Genomic DNA, 18,916 nt, shown 5'->3' with positions numbered 1-18,916 from the left:
CACCTTTGGGAGGTGGTCGGATGATGAACTCACTGTTAGGGTGCTCTATATGGAGCAGACCAAAACTGGATGGAGTAGAAGTAGAAGAAACATCAGTATCTTCTTTCTCCATTGTCTGCTTAGACGTAGTTTGATAGTCCCTAGTTTGATTAGCGTTTGAGGTAGGTGATGAACCTTGCATGATGAACACTTGAGAAGCTAAGGAAGTAGAGGATTGTGGTTGGTTTACCAAATGTGTCTATTGTGATTGAAAGGGTTCTTTTAAGATGACCATAGTTCCTTGCAGCAAACAAATAAACTCAGATCGTCGGGGACAATCGTTACTATAATGATCCTCCTCACAGATGAGGCAAGGATAATTCAGCTTTCTTGTAGAAGCATCGTCAGCAAATTATTTAGGACGATACTGTTTTGTTGCCTTTGCCCTTATTTTTACATTTAGACGCTTTATCTATTGTGGTAGGTTGGACAACATGTACCTCAGAGGATTTACCAGCACTGGATGAATTTTTGGAGGGATTATTTCAACTAGTCTTCGAGACATATTTCTTCTTCGAAGAAGCTTTCACAAATGTTTGAGACACATAACCAATCACACTGTCAATAGGTGGCATATCTTGAGACTTTGATGCTGTCAGATCCGATGATGGTCTCGGAGCATCAGGTAACATCTTGTAAAATGTGCCAGATTGTGAATAGACCAAGTCTAAATACTGGGCATGGGCAATAGCTCACTCTTCAGTAACACATCCCCATAGCTATGTCATTAGAAATCTTGCTAAATAATGATTTGGTGAACCTTTCTGTCAATAACTCATCAGCAATGTCAAACTTGATGAGGTGACGCAAGCATCTCCATTCATGGATATGATTGGAAATGTGGGTCATCTTGTCTTGCTTAACGGACGTAAGAAAATGAGTTCCAGTTTCATATCGAACCAACAATTGGAAATGAGTAAGGAAAGCCATAGCGAGAGAGTTGAAGTTGACATAGGTACCTCGAGGCAATTCGATGTACCATTTAGCACAACACTTGTGAGAGTTATCTAAAAGAGTCGAAGATGAATAGAATCATCAACATGTGAATTAGAGGAGCACCAAAGGTGATATGTCATCATGTGGGTTTGTTGATCCTCATTAGATTCTCCCTCGAATTTGGGGCAATCACTCAGAATTTTTGTCTGAACTAGAGGCCAACAAGGCAAATTAAGAATGGGATCATTCATGAGCCTTGAGACATCGGTCAACTCCAACGTAGCCAAGAAAGGGAATTGTGTGTTAAATGGAATATAGGTTCTTTGAGGAGACCCGAATTGCAGAGTCCATCCTTGCTGGTAAGGATTATGCCCCCACAATTGAGGATTTTGTCCATGTGGAACCAAATTTTGTCCCCACTAAGGGTTCCCTTGATTGTAAGGTGGATTTGGTCCATGGTAGGCTTGATATTGTCCTACCATAGGCCACTGATAAGCATTGTACACGACATACGAGTTATGAGGTTATTGAACCTGTTGACCGTGGATGTATGGAGATTGACCCTATTACTACAGGGGTTGACCTTGGCCTTGCAAAGGCTGACCTTGTTGATATGGATATAAATCTTGTTACTGCCAAGGCTGACCTTATTACTGCGAAGGCTGACTTCACTACTGCAAAGGCTAACCTTGCTGCTGCAATGGTTGGCCTTGCGAGGAAAAAGGTTGGGATGACTATTGAATAAACTGAGTTTACGGCTACAAAGGTTGTTGCGACTGCAGCAAAGGTTTCCCTTGCTACTGTAACAGTTTCCATTACTGCAGCGATGCTTACCCTTACTACTACAAATATTTCCCTTGCTATTGCGAAGGTTTCCCTTGCTGCTGCAAAGGTTGTCCTTGTTGCTAGTGTTATACCCTAAGGGTATTGATAGTTCCCAAATTGAATCTAGCTGTAAAAATTCTGTTTTCCCACCCCGGTTTTCAGTTTCTCCTTATTTCTCCCATGCAGTTAAATGCCCATTCCCATAACCATACATTTAACAGACTGAAAAAAAATAAATATTGCTGAAAACACAAATTCTGGAAATTTTTCAGAATGCTGGAAATTGCAGAATTAAAAATCAGCAATTAAAAACAGCCATTAAAACAAATTAAAACACTGATATTTTTGGTCAACTTGACCCTGGAAAAACCCCCTACAACTCTTGGGGAAAACCAGTTTGAGAGCTCTTCTTTATTTCTGAAAATTGTCTTTTTACAGTGAGAATTATTCAGCAAAAAATCAGCAAGCAAATTTACAACTTATCTCCTTTCCCGTGCCTCACAGCAATCTGGAAATTACAGCAAACAGGACAGCAATAAATGTTGTACGACCTCCGTTTTGCGTGCAAAAAAATCAGCAAACTGCTCCTCGATTTTTGTGCAAAAATCTGCCTTTCACTATGTGCTGAATCAGCTATACAAATCTGCTCAACTGCTGCCTTGGAATGTGTGCCAAGCTGCTGTCTCCTTCTCCTCCCTGCTCAGAAATCTCTCTTTCTCTCCTTCTCCCAATCTGCTCATGAAAGAATGAATGACCTTTTCCTCCTTTTCCTCCTTTAATATAACTCCAAGTGACTTTTGGGTGATCCAAGTGACTTTTGGGTGATCTCTAAATCCAATGGCTGAAATAGATTTAGATCAATGGTTGAGATTAAATGCTCATTTCAATCTCACTTTCTATTTTTTAATTCACCCCACTTTAATAAAGACCCACTTAGTCATTTATTTCCAAAGTCACTTTTCCTTTCTAATTTTTCATTGACTTTATAAAAGTCACTTTAAAATTAGACTTAATAACTTTATCACTTAAAGTCACTTTTAAATTAGATTTAACTTTATAAAATTATAAAGTCACTTTAGGAGAAAAATTAAATTCTTTTGGACACTTTTCCCTAGGCCAAAGATCAAAGCCTAAGGGAACCACCTGTCCTCCGGTACCAAATTTCAACACTCCCTCTTACCGAGGAAGGTGTTCCTCACCACACCCATCTTGTCTCTGAAGTAGACATGCTTGCCCCGTGGTAAGGCTTTGGTAAGGATATCTGCAACCTGCTCATCAGTGGAAATATACTCAAGCTTCACAGCTCCCTTCTGAACATAGTCTCTGATGAAATGATATCTGATCCCGATATGCTTTGACCTGTCATGAAATACTGGATTCTCCGTGAGTTTAATGCAACTCTGATTATCACAGTAAATCACTGAAGGTCTCAACGGCTGACCAAATAAGCCAAACAACATCTTGCGAAGCCAGATAGCCTCACAACTAGCTAGACTGGCTGCCATATACTCTGCTTCCGCTGAACTCAGTGCTACTGACTGCTGCTTCCGGCTGAACCATGACACTACTACTGAACCCAACCCAAAACAACACCCTGAAGTGCTCTTCCTATCAGAAGCACAACCTGCCCAATCAGAATCAGTGTATCCTGCCAATCTCACTCCATCTCCCTGCCTGTAGTCCAGACCATAATCCACTGTCCCCTGCAAGTACCGCAAAATGTGTTTTGCAGCCACCCAGTGAACCTTCCTAGGCTCACACATAAACTGACTCATCGTGTTGACTGCAAAACAAATATCTGGTCTAGTGTTGACCAAATACATCAAGGAACCAATCAGCTGCCTGTACAATGTGGGATCCACCAACTCGGAATCCGAAGCATGAAGCTTCTTCCAGTTGGTGATCATCGATGTCGACATGGGTCTACAATCCTCCATGTGGAATCTGCTAAGGATGTCCACAATATACTTCCCCTGCCCCAGGAAGAAATGCCCCTCCTCCTGCCACACCTCCAAACCCAAAAAGTAATGCATCAAGCCAATGTCCTTCATCTCAAACTCCGCCGCAAGATCTCTCTTGCAGTGCTCTATGAGTCTCTCTGCACCTGTAATGATCAAGTCATCCACATATAGCACCAGAATGAGAGGCTCCTCACCAATCACAATAAAGTAAAGGTTCGGATCTGCCTCACTCTTTGTGAAACCCATCCCCTGCAAGTATGCATCTATCCTGGAGTACCAAGCTCTGGGAGCTTGCTTCAGGCCATAAAGGGCCTTCTTCAATCTGCACACATGGGACTCCTTCCCATGCACCTCAAAGCCCTGTGGCTGCTCAATGTACACCTCCTCCTGTATGAAGCCATTGAGAAATGCGGTCTTCACATCCATCTGGTGGATCTTCCAACCCATCTCTGCTGCTATCGATATAATGGAGCGGATCGAAGTATATCGAGCCACGGGAGCGAAGGTCTCCTCATAATCAACTCCCTCTACCTGGGAGAACCCTCTAGCCACAAACCTCGCTTTGAATTTCTCAATGCTGCCATCTGCAGCATGCTTTACCTTGTAAAGCCATCTGGAAGTAACCACGGATTTGCCCTCAGGCCTCGGCACCACCTCCCAAACATCATTCTTCATGATAGAAGAATACTCCTCCTGCATGGCCTCTCTCCAGACCTGCTGGCTAGCTTCCTCCTCATAGCTAGAAGGCTCAGAGTCAAGGATGCTGATAACCATCGCCATATAACTACAAAACCTCTCAGGTGGTCTACTCTCTCTGACCGGCCTCTTCGGCTCAGCAACAGATGTGGCATCTCTCAAGGTGTCCTGAAGCCACTTGGGCTTCCTCTTCCCTGAGCGCACTTCTTCCACCGGAGAATGAAACTCCTCCTCCTCATCATCATCAGTAGCCTGAACTCCTGACTGTCTGTCTGCTGTCCTCCTGCCTGCACCTGAACCTGTAGAAGCTGAGGTACCGTGTGAACTGTCCATCAGTGGACTCCCTAGTGAACTGCTCTGTGAACTGCTCTGCATGCTGCCCGGAGCACCACCCCTCTGGCTCGATGAGCCACTGCTCACTGACGGACCTGACATCCTCATAGATGTACCTCCGGATCCTCCTGATCCCTGCCCACTGGATCCCTGCGACTGACTCAACTGCTGCTGAGGGTCTGGCTGATCCAGATACTCTAACTCCCGTGACCTCCTAAAGGCCCTGTCCTCCTCGAACTTCACATCCCGTCTGACAACAACTCTCCTCTGTGCAGGAATGTAAATCCGAAAGGCCTTTGAGGTCTCACTGTAGCCCACAAAGATACCCTTCTCTGCGGTGGGCTCTAGTTTGGTCATCTTCTCCTTGGGTATATAGGAGTATGTAATGCATCCAAAGATATGAAGATGACCAAGATCAGGCTTCTTCCCAGAGAAAGCCTCCTCCGGAGTCATGTGCCCCAAGGCACGATGCGGACTCCTGTTCTGCAAGTAAACAGCTGTGTTGCAGGCCTCTGCCCACAAGAACAATGGCAACCCCTGATCATGTAACATAGCTTTGGCAGCCTCTATGATGGATCTGTTCTTCCTCTCCGCAACCCCGTTCTGCTGGGGGTTGTAAGGAACAGTGAACTCCCTCCTAATGCCTGCCTCCGCACAATGGTCAACAAACTCTCCAAGGGTGTACTCTCCTCCATTGTCCGACCTCAAGGACTTGATCTTTCGACCTGTCTGTGTCTCCACAAGAGCTCTGAACTCCTGAAACCGCTTGAAGACCTCACTCTTGGTCTTCAAGAAATAAATCCAGGTCCTCCTGGAGTGATCATCAATGAATAAAACATAGTACTCATACCCACTCAAGGAAACATGAGACATCCAACCGCTCACATCGGAATGAATCAAATCAAGTATCCCCGTCGCTCTGCTGTCACTGCTGGGAAAAGGGGATTTGGCAAATTTTCCCATCGCACAACCTCTGCAAGTATCAAAGTTATCAGTACTGAAATCTGGCACACCTGTAGTGATCTCCCGCAATGTCCTCAAGGCTCCATGATACATATGTCCCATCCTGCGGTGCCAAATCTCACACAGCTCAGAACTGCTAGCTCTGCTGTCGGTACTACTGCTCAATGCCAAAAGGGGTTGAAATGCAAACTTGTACACCTTTGCATGGCGTACACCTATCACTCTAGCTGAATCAGCTGGAGTGCCCCTGGGATACATCAACACCTGTCCTCCCCTGAACAGTACCTCATATCCTCTGTCCTCCAAAGCTGAGACGGATATGAGGTTCTTCCTCATCCCTGGCACATAAAGAACCTCTGACACCTTCAAGGGAGGTTTGGACTCCCTCTGAAATGTCACTGTCCCCACCCCGACTGCTCTAACAACTCTGTCATCACCAAGTACTACCTCAATATCAGTGCCACTCTCTGAAAGCTCTGAGAAGTACTTACGGACTCCTGTCATATGACGTGAAGCCCCATTGTCCACATACCAGATACCTGTAGATGCTCCGCTAATCGAGGGAAAAGCATGCTCCCAATGAACCTGTGTGGCAGGTGATCCTGCACTAGAGGACTCACACGTAGTGAACGCAAACTCTCGGTCAAAACGACCAGCAAAGTCCTCAATCTCTACTGAAGCTGCCACATCCTGGTTCTTCCCCTTCTTCTTCTTCTTCTCCGGACACACAACTGCATAGTGTCCCATCTTTTGACAATTCCAACACTTCACCTTGGAATAGTCCTTCTGTGAGTTACCATGTTTACCTTTACCTTTGCCTTTTCCCCCACCACTGCTTGTAAAAGCCTGCTTCTTCCCTTTGCCTTTCTTGCCTCCTGCCACCAGTGCTACATCCTCATCCTGCTCAACTGCCTTGGCTGCCCCAAGCTGTCCTTTCCTGATCTCTGTCTGAATGCAATCATCCCAAAACCTCTCCCATGTGGGAAGGGTCTCACGTGCACAAACCCCATCAGCAAAGTTCAACCATGAATGGGGGAGGCCATTCACTGCAATACGCACCAACTCAGTGGGTGGAATGGCCTCTCCAATCGCTGCCAACTCATCTCTCACATTGGTAATCTTTGTGAGATATCCAGCTGCACTATCATTCCCCATCTTAATGTTCTTCAGCTTCTCCTTCAGGACCATCTTCCGGTTCTCATTGGTACTCTGGTAGAGATTGGACAATGCTGTCCACATCTCATGGGCATTGCTCTTTCCTCTCACATGAGGAATGCAATGGTCTTTGATTCCGTCTAGAATCAGCCTCTTACCCTTATTGTTCTTCTTTTTATACTCAGCCAACTGAGTAACATCAGTGGGCACAACAACAGGGTTCTGTGCGGTATGCACCATGATATCCCAGACTTCTGCCTCCTCAAAGATATTCTGCATTCTCTCCTTCCAAACGCTGTAATTTATATGCCCATCCAGCCTATCCTCCACCCTCAATCCCAATGACATCCTGTTGTCCTAAAACTGAAAAATAACACTGTTGTAGTAAAGATAAAACTGTTGTTTATGAAAAAATCAGCTTGCTGGAATTTTCTGAGTGAAAAATCAGCAACTGTAATTTTTCCTTTTGCTGTCCCAAACTGCCCTTCAGCACTCAAGCTCTGATACCATGTAAAAATTTCTGTTTTCCCACCCCGGTTTTCAGTTTCTCCTTATTTCTCCCATTTAGTTAAATGCCCATTCCCATAACCATACATTTAACAGACTGAAAAAAAATAAATATTGCTGAAAACACAAATTCTGGAAATTTTTCAGAATGCTGGAAATTGCAGAATTAAAAATCAGCAATTAAAAACAGCCATTAAAACACATTAAAACACTGATATTTTTGGTCAACTTGACCCTGGAAAAACCCCCTACAACTCTTGGGGAAAACCAGTTTGAGAGCTCTTCTTTATTTCTGAAAATTGTCTTTTTACAGTGAGAATTATTCAGCAAAAAATCAGCAAGCAAATTTACAACTTATCTCCTTTCCCGTGCCTCACAGCAATCTGGAAATTACAGCAAACAGTACAGCAATAAATGTTGTACGACCTCCGTTTTGTGTGCAGAAAAATCAGCAAACTGCTCCTCGATTTTTGTGCAAAAATCTGCCTTTCACTATGTGCTGAATCAGCTGTACAAATCTGCTCAACTGCTGCCTTGGAATGTGTGCCAAGCTGCTGTCTCCTTCTCCTCCCTGCTCAGAAATCTCTCTTGCTCTCTTGCTCTCCTTCTCCCAATCTGCTCATGAAAGAATGAATGACCTTTTCCTCCTTTTCCTCCTTTAATATAACTCCAAGTGACTTTTGGGTGATCCAAGTGACTTTTGGGTGATCTCTAAATCCAATGGCTGAAATAGATTTAGATCAATGGTTGAGATTAAATGCTCATTTAAATCTCACTTTTTATTTTTTAATTCACCCCACTTTAATAAAGACCCACTTAGTCATTTATTTCCAAAGTCACTTTTCATTTCTAATTTTTCATTGACTTTATAAAAGTCACTTTAAAATTAGACTTAATAACTTTATCACTTAAAGTCACTTTTAAATTAGATTTAACTTTATAAAATTATAAAGTCACTTTAGGAGAAAAATTAAATTCTTTTGGACACTTTTCCCTAGGCCAAAGATCAAAGCCTAAGGGAACCACCTGTCCTCCGGTACCAAATTTCAACAATATCCACCAGGAATAGTGGATTGACCAGACTTGACATAAGTTCCATATTGAGGAATGTAAGGCGGATTAACTAAGGCTTCCGAACCATATGGGACATCAGCATGTTGGAACAGAACTTGAGTGATATATGGCTACTGATATTGGACATTACCTGACTCGGATGGACTAGAAGGGTTAGCAATAACACCATAATAAAGGCTGATTTGCTCCAACCATGTGATTTTGTAGTCCACTCACATTGGTTTCACCTGACACAAGAGGAGTATTTATATCTTTCTGACCAGGCGGTGGCACATTCCATCCACTTGATGGAGGGGTAGAAGAACTTACCGAGACCTAACCTGAGATAGTAGGTTGAACCAAAAGAGTCAGTTGAAATGATGAGATAGGCCATGACAAAATGGTAGGTTGAAAAGGAACTGAGGTGACTATAGTTTGTACAGAAGTTCAAGAGGTCATTTTTGGAATGAACGAATATGATGTAGGCATAGCATTAGAAGATCAGATGGGGATCTGATATAATGATGAGGCACTAGGAGTACCCAAAACTAACTGAGCTAAAGTGGTATAACCATGTGGAAACATGGGTCGACTAGTTTCACGGGGGATGAGAGATGAGAATCTTCCTATATAAGGAAATCCTTCTTGAGGAAATTCATATCCTCGCTCATCATCAACATGAGGAGTATGGGTAGCGAAAACTTCTGAATGACCTAGAGAGGAGAATGGAATTTCACTTTCTAACTCCATAGATGGAAACAATTGGTGACGAGGAACCCAAGATGTATGAGGAGATAACTCCAAAGGAATACTAGGCCGATCGTACAGACTGTAATGACACTGAGGAGATATCACAACAGGATCTAACAATGGATTTGATGAATAAACAACAAGCCTTTACGGACTTTCAGGAGTTTGTTGACTCTCAGGGGTCTGAATAGGATTATCAGAGGAATTCGGATCAAATTCTTGAGGTGACCAGGAATTTGATGGAGGTATATGAGAAGACAAAGTTTGAATGCTTAGAGTAATTCCAAGTTCAAAACCTTGATCCTCAAGTGACTGAGGAAGTTGTAGATAAATTCCTTGGGAGGACATTTCAGTATTAGACAATGAAGAGGAACTATGAGATGAACTCAATGGGTCAGCCATGATGACTTCCTCTCAATAGCAAAAAAGGAAAGGAGATTTGTTTAGGGATTTTAACAATCTTGAAATTAACACGGAATTACTCAATTTTGGTCCAAGAGGAAACCGCCTGGGTTTGACATGTTGATCTTGGGAAGCTATTTTTTAGAAACAATAATTTTTCCTTTTCATACTTTAAGAGTTGAGAAAAGGGTGAAAATGTGACTCTAGTTTCTTTCGATGGTTAAGCGAGCTTGAAAGAACAAATTTCTAGATAATCCTTTCAAATTTAAAGAGTAAGAAAATATCTAAATGACTCCTCAAGTGAATCTAGGTAAAAGGAGTACCAAGTAACCGTGAACTACAACATACACCTCAGCAAATAACTTTAACAAGGATTTGACGTACGTGGAGGTAATCTCCCCGAATACTATGTTCGGTGTATCACGTTTACATCATGGTAGATGAAGCTTCATATGGATAATGGTTTGCAACCTATGGGGGTCTCCCTTTATATACACGATGATATGGGGAGCACGAGTCTGTGCTAGCACTATCTAAAGCCAAAGCGAATGACAATTGCTAAGTTTTAAACACGCCAGAACATGTCTCTTGCCTAGAGCACTAAACATGAACGTTAATGTTTCAAATTCTCCTTAGATTAATTGATAGATTTTAAAGTTGATCTTGGAATTATGTTTCAATTTCAAGGCCTTAATGATGTTACCTATTCCTAAAATGCAAACTAGATGATGAAATGAAATCCTTTAATTCGATAAAAGATATCTATGTAGGGAAGAAGATCACTCAAATCATGAATCAAACCAAATGAAAAAATGCATCCAAGGCACTATTCAAATTCAAAATGAAAAATATGAAATCTAATCTTTTATATGATAAGAAAATTCAATGCCAAAACATACCTTAAAGAAAAATTTCCTTAAGATATAATGATGATCTTTTCTCTTTTTCAAAATGCAACTAAAGTAATCTAGTGCAAAAGTAAAATATAATCCAAGCAAGCCAACAAATATGAAAATCTCTCTCACATCAATCATTTAAATGAAACTCAAAATTATTTGAAAACTATAAAAAGAATAACACTTTCACTTTCACTTTTCGAAACAAAAATTCAAAGAAAAAACTTCCTTTTGATTCCATATGAGACAATCAATTTGTAATCTATTGTTTGTCAAAGAGAACTTAAGTGACTTTCCTAAGATCTACTAATGAAAACAACTTAAGACACAAGAACCAAAATTGATTTGAAAAGGATGTCTAAACACACAAAGACTCTCTAACATAGGTAATTGATCTCTAATAACTGATGAAAAGACCAACGAGTGGACAAAGGTTGACCTAGAATACCTAGAAACCTTAAAAGGCTAATCAAACCTCAAGGACACTCAAACCAAGTTAAAAGGTGATTGAAATAAGAAAATAACTAAGCCAATGAAGATCACACTGGTAAATCGCTAGGAGAAGGAAAACATAACTGAAAATAAGAAGAGAAACCCAAAATTTCTTAGTTTTATGTAATCATCGTACATGTTAGGAGGAAAGTAGCGATCATCGCTACTATAATCAACAAACCCGCGATCTCATCTTGAATGTCAAGGTCAAACCAGTGATGGTCGAGGAGAAAAAAAGAAACTCAAAATATTCAAGAACAATTTAGCTTAACAACCTTCAGACATCTACCAAAAATTGACTCTGACTACAAACAAGAAATGATGTCTAAAAATGAATGTTTGATCAAACTCGTCAAAAGACAAGTTGAAGAAAGGGAAGGGAAGGGTCATAGGCTCCCCAGTGGAGTCACCATTTTGTCGACAAGGTTAGTCCTCTCTACGGATATATATGATCCCTCTAGACCAATGAGTGGCTGTAGCAACTGAAGTGACAATCAACTAGACATCTTCCTAGATTATAGTTGAAAAGTATAATGAGAGAGATGACCTACCTCGTTCTGATGCTATTCCAATTTCCTTTTTTGAGTGTGCTACACAAAAATATCGTCATCATGATTATTTGCAGTCAGTATGGGTCTATCATCACTTGTACTGTCCTCCTAAGCAAGTCTCAGACCTCAGCTCTCCAAATCAAGCTTTGAAGATGAGAGAAAGGCATTAAAAATCAATGTAACTCTGGTTCCGCACTTTCTCTCATGGTCACCTGCGGTCCCGCACCTTATGTGTACAAAAACTGCGGACCTGCCCACTCTGTCCCTAACGGTGTAGGTGCGGACCCCTGTGAAAGTCAAAAGGCGCAAGTTTTATCTTAAAAAACTCACTTTGGGTTAATTCAAGAGGTTTCTAGAAGGAATTTTGACGTGGATTGTTCGCTCTAAGGTGGTTCATGCATCCCAAAAGAGAAGGAGCTAATCCCTTGATGAGAGGAGCTATCCCTTTGAAGGAGGGCTTTATCCCTTTGAAGGAGGACCTAGTAACCTCCCTCCATTGCACTATAAATACAGGCATTGGGCTGGTTGCTAGGGAGGTTAGAAGCTGAACATTTTTTGAGGGTAAATGCTGGTGAAATCAAGACTTCCTAGTTAAGCCTAAAGAGGAGAGATCACATACCATTTTTGGTTTCATTGGGGAGTGAGTGAAACTTGTCAAAGTAGAGGAGACTTCTTGCTGGACCCTGGGAGGAGATTGTACAGCGTCAGGCAAAGGTTGTAAGGTTCTTCTTCTTTTGAATTAATACAATCAAACTCATTTTTCTCAACAAGTATCTTATGTTATTTGTTTCATGGACTCCTTGACTTTCATGTTAAATATGTTTTATGCAATTGTCTTTTCAGGTGCTATTTAATTTGTTTGCCTTGTTTGTGTTTGCAGATTCGCGAAAATGAGCTCATTTGGATCGAAGGAGCGAGGGCATCCACAAGCTAGCGTTGGACCTAAGGTAGGCCCTAAAAACACTTGTTTTCTATTGTCTATCAAAGCATATTTAGAGAAAGATAGTGTCTGGTTGGTTTGCTTGTCATTAGGTCTTCTTTAGATTCTAGGAAGGTCTATCTTGTCCGCAAGATCGACTTATTCAGTGTGACAAAATGGCGACTCAACTGGGGAGGTTGATTGTTTTCTTTGTTTTTACTTTGACATGAGAAACTCTATTTTTGTTTCTGTTTTTGACTTGATGATTGTGGGATTGGGTGGATTTAGTTAATTTGGAGTTAGTTTTTATTTTTCATAGTTTTGGGAGAAGTACGCACCCTCTGAGTTAAGCACAGTGCGTACCTGTATGCGCTTTTGCTTTGTGCACAGAGCATGAACGCACCTATGTAAACAGCCTGCCTGCGTACCCTGTCAAAAGTTTGAGAAATTTTAAATTTTTCTCTTTTTTATCAGTTTAGAATTTGTTTATAGGTTTTAGCCATTGCCCAGACCTGCGTGTACCCTATCAAAAACTTTCCTTGGTTTAATTTCACTAGTACTAGGGTTTTAGGTGAAATTCCTAGGAGTTTTGCTTGTTGGGTTTGTTTTTCATTTTGGTTGTGTAGTGGCTCTCAGCTTAGAAGCTATAGGGACTTCAGATCACCTTAGTGTCTACCAGCCTTCTTATGAGTCTGACCATGTATGAAATCTCCCCTTGTTGAGGAATCCGCTTTGTATTTTCTCATTTCAAAACTTCGAAAAGCTTGTGTTTGAGAGTTTGGATTTTCATTTTCAAAAAGAAAACGAAATTGGTTGTTCTTGACTGATTTGTGATTCTGCATGAATTAGTCCTTAGCTTACATCTAGCTGAGTAAAACATCCTCTAAAAAGACTTTTAGTAGGCTTTGACTTCAAATAGGTTTTTATAGTTTGTAGCTCTCAAAGTTAGTCATTTTTATTAGTTTTGAGTGTTTTATTTACAAAATATAAAAAATCTCTTTTGAAAAAAGTTTGTTTTTTGTAGTGATTGAGTGCTTTGAAACGAAAAAGGGAAATTTTTGTGAAATAATTAGTTGTCTCGTTTTGAGTGCTTTGGAAAGGAAAAGCTCTTCTTTTAATTTGTTTAATTGAGAAAGATTTGTGTTTACAAAGTATTTGCATTCTCAAACTCTTTCTTAGTTTAGAAGTTCATCGAAGAGAAAAAGATTGTTTGGATCATCTTAGGTGCATTTTTAGTGATTTTGAGTCGAGTCTTCATACCACGAGTTTCATCTCCACACCTTTGGACTTAAACAAAAGCTACTAAAATTAATGCTTAAAGTAAAATTCACCTAGTAACATTTTTATTTCTAGGGCTCTGATACACCAACTTAGCTTAGTCTAGTGTCTTGGAGTAGGAGAGTAATTAACTCTCCAAGACAGTAAAAACAAACAAGTAGTTGTATCTTGTGGTAGGGAAGAAATCCAATTGTTGCATTTATGCTCTGGGAAAGCTCCTCTTAAAGGAGAAGCACGAGATCGTGTCTGAACCAGTGTGGGAATCAATCCTTCCTCATTGGGAACAATGCCAGATATTCACGTATTACAAATGGTAAACCTCGGATTAACCATTGTCGAGGAGCCTGGGGTCACTTGTTGGTAAACCTTGGATTATGTCAAGGAGCCTTCAAGGGGATTGAGCTTGCTACTCTGCCTTTGCGTGCGTATCGGATCGTAGACTGTTCCCCTAGGTGTATTTGTCTCAGTTGGTAACCTTTGTGGCCATATCCTTTAGGACTCTTCCTAATGTGACAGTGGTGGGAAGATCCCACTGTACCTGGAGAAGACGTCGGCTAGACTCACTTGGATTTTCTGGGGGGTTCACTTCACTCGAGACAGTTAAGTGGAGGAACTTGTGCCAGTCTATTCGTTAAGCAGGTTGCCGGGGTTACTGAACTCTGCGACATTGGATTTCATCACCAACTAGTGTTTTCGGTGCGGAAAGTTACTGTTTGTGTGTGTTTGATTTCCTAGATTCTTTAGGCGTGTGATTCAAATTTGTTTGGTTCTTTAGAGACTTTAGGTGATTTTCATTGAGATTTTACTTTGTTTGTGTGTGAAGTAGTTAAAAGTCTTTAACTATGGCTGAATTACCAAGACAGTCCCGTAGACTTCGGGGCCAGTCTCCTGAGATTATAAACGTGGCTGAGTTACTGAGGAAGTCCCGTAGACTTCGGGGCCAACCTCCTGAGGAAGTACTGAGCCAACTTGAAGGCTTAAAAGTCCTCGTAACTCCTAGAGACAGTAGAGTTGGGTCACCGGAAGAAGGAGAATCTTCTTTGATAGTACATCCTGATTTTCAAACGCCAGTAGCAGAATATAATCCACAGTCAGTGTCTGTCTCTGAAATCGCTGGTAGCTTTTCATCTACTAGAGATATAGGTGAAGAACCCGAAATATCCGAGCCTGAAAATGAATTTGCTGCTACTCCGACATCGGGGTTTGTTTCTCCATCTTTTAGTGGTCCTAGTTCACCTAGGGTAGAAAGAGTAATCACTCAAGATCTTCCTTCTGGATTGATTTCTATTGAAGAACTTGCTCCGGAAGAAGAAGAAGTAGGCATCCCTTTCCCTGAAAATCAACCTATTATTGAATTAAGGGAGCGTGAATCAATTTTTTTACAGTCCGCCTAGGAGTAGTTCTTGGTATCTTTCTTTGACTAATTATTTAGAAAACTCAGGGTTAAGTTTTTCACCACCTCATGCTCCTTATCACTCAACACCTAGAGGTTTTTACACTCCCGTCAATATGGTAGGACAGTCGTCCATGTTTACTCAATCGCCCGAATCCTTTTTGTATGGTGGTCCATCTGTTCCCTCTAGGTATCAGTCTCTTTCTGGTACTTTTTTGGGAGCATCTCCTCAACCCATTGAGCAAGGGTTATTAACTGGAGGCAATGGAACAAAGCTGTTGAGCGTAGAAGACATTCTTATGATGTCAGGTTCCATTCCCAATCCTCAACCTCAAGGTGGCCAGTTACCGCCTTGGGGGCAGCCTCAATTAACACCGGGGGGCAACCTCAAGGTACACAATTTGCATCTGGGGTTCAACCTCAAGGACAGTACATACCTATGGGACAGTACGTTCCTCAAGGTCAACCCCAGACTCAATATGTACCCCAAGGTCAACCCCAGTATCAATTTATACCTCAAGGTCAACCCCAGTATCAGTATGTGCCTCAAGGGTATCAACCCCAAGGTCAATACTCGAACCAAGGTTTCCAACCACCCCAAGGTCAAACGTTTGTTCAAGGAACGGGAAATGTACCTTTCAATTATCAATCCTACCCTCAACCCGGTTATGGTCTTCAGTATTCTCAACCAGTTATGGGTCAGTACCCCAGAATGAATATAGTGTGGGATCCATCGCAAACCCAACAGGTGTTGCGGCCAAGTGTACAGTTGTCATCTCAAACTGGACAACCCTTAGTTTCTGGTACACCCCAGCAACCAATCCAGTCTAACATTCAAACTTCTGTACCTTTGGTAGTTTCTCAGCCTGGGCCTAGTACAACTCGTACTCCGCCTCAAACGACTGCTACAACTGCCGCTACATCTGTTCAATCTACCCCACCTACTTCTGGAGTATCGACAGCTCCAGTTTCTACTATTCCTGTATCTACTCCTCAGACATATTTACCACCGTCTGGATCTAGATTCAAACTTCGGTTCAGATGCCTGTAGGACAACCTGGTTTAAGTACGGTCATCACAAGTCAACCACAATTCACCTATCAACCGTACCAGGGACAGTACCAATTCGGTCCTGTTGTCCAGCAGCCAGTTTATCAGTATCAACCGTATCCTGGGTACACTTATCAACAACCTCAGTACGGTCCGGTTAATCCTGGTTTTCCGGGAGGATACAATATCCCGAACGCGATTCCTATTCCTAGTTATCCTGGATATCCTCCTCCTGGGGTTGGTCTCATGACCCAGAGTTTTAGGGATCCTAATCGGCAGTTACCGTTTATCGCAACTTTGGACTTACCTGACTTGTCGCGCCTAACAAACGATCCCATTAATTATCTTCCATTTTGGCCGCCAATGCCAAATAAGTTGCCCAGTGACATTCCCAAGTTCGAAGGTAAATCAGGAGAGGACCCGTCGAGCCATGTGATGACTTACCACCTCTGGTGTGCGTCTAACTCCATCACAGATGATTCGATCTGTCTTAGACTTTTCCAGCGCACTCTAATTGGTCTCGCGGCCAAGTGGTACATTGAGTTACCGCGATGCACTTTTTATAATTTTAGTCAGTTAGCTACCTCATTTTTAACTCATTTTCAGTTGCCAGTCCGATATGACAATGGCACGGAATTGTTAACTTCGCTAAAACAATCGACATCCACGTACATTTCAGATCATATTCACGAGTGGAGACGTCGACGCCGTTTAGTGAAGGTATTTACTCCGGATCAAATCTTGGCTGAGTGGTTTGTAAAATATTTATTGCCAAAGATCACTGAAGATGTTGCTAAAGCCGGAGTTGTTACTGAGGAGCAAGTCATTGCTCAAGCACAGTACCTTGACTTGGTCTATACTCAGTCAAGTACGTTACATGAAAAAATCTTCGATCTTCCCAAGTCAAATCAAATCGCTGCAACTCCTTCGGGATCTCATGCCTCCGATGGTATGATCGGCACAGTTAACACTAAAAGTAAGAAGAAGTCTTCCAAGAATTCTTCCCCTATCATAACCTTGCCTGATTCCCCAACAAGAGATTCCTCTGCAGAGATTTCCGCATATATTCACATTGTAGAGTCATCTATAGCCAAATCAAAATCCGGTGGGAAGAAGAAAGGAAAGAAGAAGAATAAAACGGACAAAAGATCAAAGGAGAAACCTGAAAAGGCGGAATCCAATGACGAAAAGTGCAAACCTCGTTATCCTTGTCTCATTTGTGACGATGAACATTTTACAAGAGACTGCCCTCATCGTGCAGAGGTTGCGAAGATTGTCAAGGGTTCCCAAACTCCTGATGTTTTGAAGGATCCTTTTCCGGCTCAAGACAGCAAGATGATAGGTTCATCCTCGAGTGCCAATGAAGAACCCATACTGATGATGTCCCATGTTAGGATTGCAACTCGATCGCAAGATTATGGTAGTAAGAGTCCTATTGATGGTAAAGAAGTAGAATCTTCTCATTCTAATCCATCAACCTCAGCTCCCAGTTCCGATCCACTACAGATCGAGAAGCCTAATCCAGACTTAGTAATCAAACCACCCGCCAAGGGTATACTTCGAAAGTCAGCTTTCAATCCACATGCGAGAGCGGCTCAGAATTATAACATTGTTGAGGATTTAGCTGTTTCACCCTCGGCAATGTCGGCTTTGGAAGTGCTGCAATCATGCCCAGCACAACGTAAATTACTTTTGTCGGCTATAGGAGCTGTTGATATTCAGGACCCGAACCTAATAATTTTCGATCTAGAAAATAGTACACTGTGTTTGCCTCATCAAATGGCTTTCTAGATACCAGTGATAGTCAAAAACAGGCCTATTCATCAAACTGTAATTGATGAGGGAGCCTCAACATGTATTATGTCGATTCAGTGTTGGAGATCGCTTGGTTCTCCTTCACTAAATCAATCCCCGATGATTCTAAAGGCCTTTGATGGTCATGGGTTTCATCCTTTTGGAATTCTACAGGATTTGCCTATAGGGGTTGAAGGAAAAACCGTTAGTCTAGATGTGGAGGTGGTTGATGCCCCTCTAGACTACAACCTTCTCTTGGGTCGAAGTTGGTCTTACGCTATGACAGCAATCGTTTCATCGGTCTTTCGAGTAATAAAATTTCCACACAATGGAAAGATCGTAACAATAGACCAGCTGGCTTACTTTTCATCTGACCCAGCCTCTTCGGAGAGTATTTAGCATGTTGGTAAAACGACTATCCCATATAAGGATGTTGGAGTAGGATTAGTTAAAGATGTCGGTTTACTGGGTGTTATCACTAGAAATTATAGTCCATGTATATGATAATTGTCTATAAGTTTTTGAAGAGTCTTGAAGTCTTGTAAATAGGTTTGTTAACTTATGTCAATTTCAAATTTTGAAATTCAAGAGTTATGAATGAAATTCGTGTAAAGGCAAGGGCATTAGTCATCTTCCATCATGGTTAGTTATGTCATGTCATGTCATTGGTACTTGCGCAGTTTCGCAGCGCGGGTATGATCTCTTAGGTACTTGCGCAGTTTCGTAGCGCGAGTGTGATTGGTCAGTTCTGCTGCTAAATAATGTTTGCGTGTTTTCGTAGCGGCTCGTTTGTCAGCGATTTCGTAGCGCATTCCTTTAAATTTGAACTGCCCGCGCTACGAAATCGGGGTTTCGGGCTGTTGTGCAGCATTTTTCCTTGAATGTCTAATCCGAGAAGTAGTGAGTCACGAGTCCGGTTATGA

General features: G+C 41.8%; 1 pseudogene; it reads left to right on the top strand.

Annotated features, from left to right (window-relative positions):
* Positions 1–1,525: 1,525 nt before the first annotated feature.
* Positions 1,526–18,916, top strand: part of LOC149247952 (iron-sulfur cluster assembly SufBD family protein ABCI8, chloroplastic-like) — a 73,382-nt pseudogene continuing 55,991 nt past the window's right edge.

This window comes from Pinus tabuliformis, chromosome 7 (genome assembly GCF_031772625.1).
Source record: "Pinus tabuliformis cultivar Carrire ecotype Pingquan chromosome 7, CPIR1, whole genome shotgun sequence".
NCBI classification, from domain to species: domain Eukaryota; kingdom Viridiplantae; phylum Streptophyta; class Pinopsida; order Pinales; family Pinaceae; genus Pinus; species Pinus tabuliformis.
Note: the sequence above shows the minus strand (reverse complement) of the source record. Positions and strands in the feature narration are given on the sequence as shown.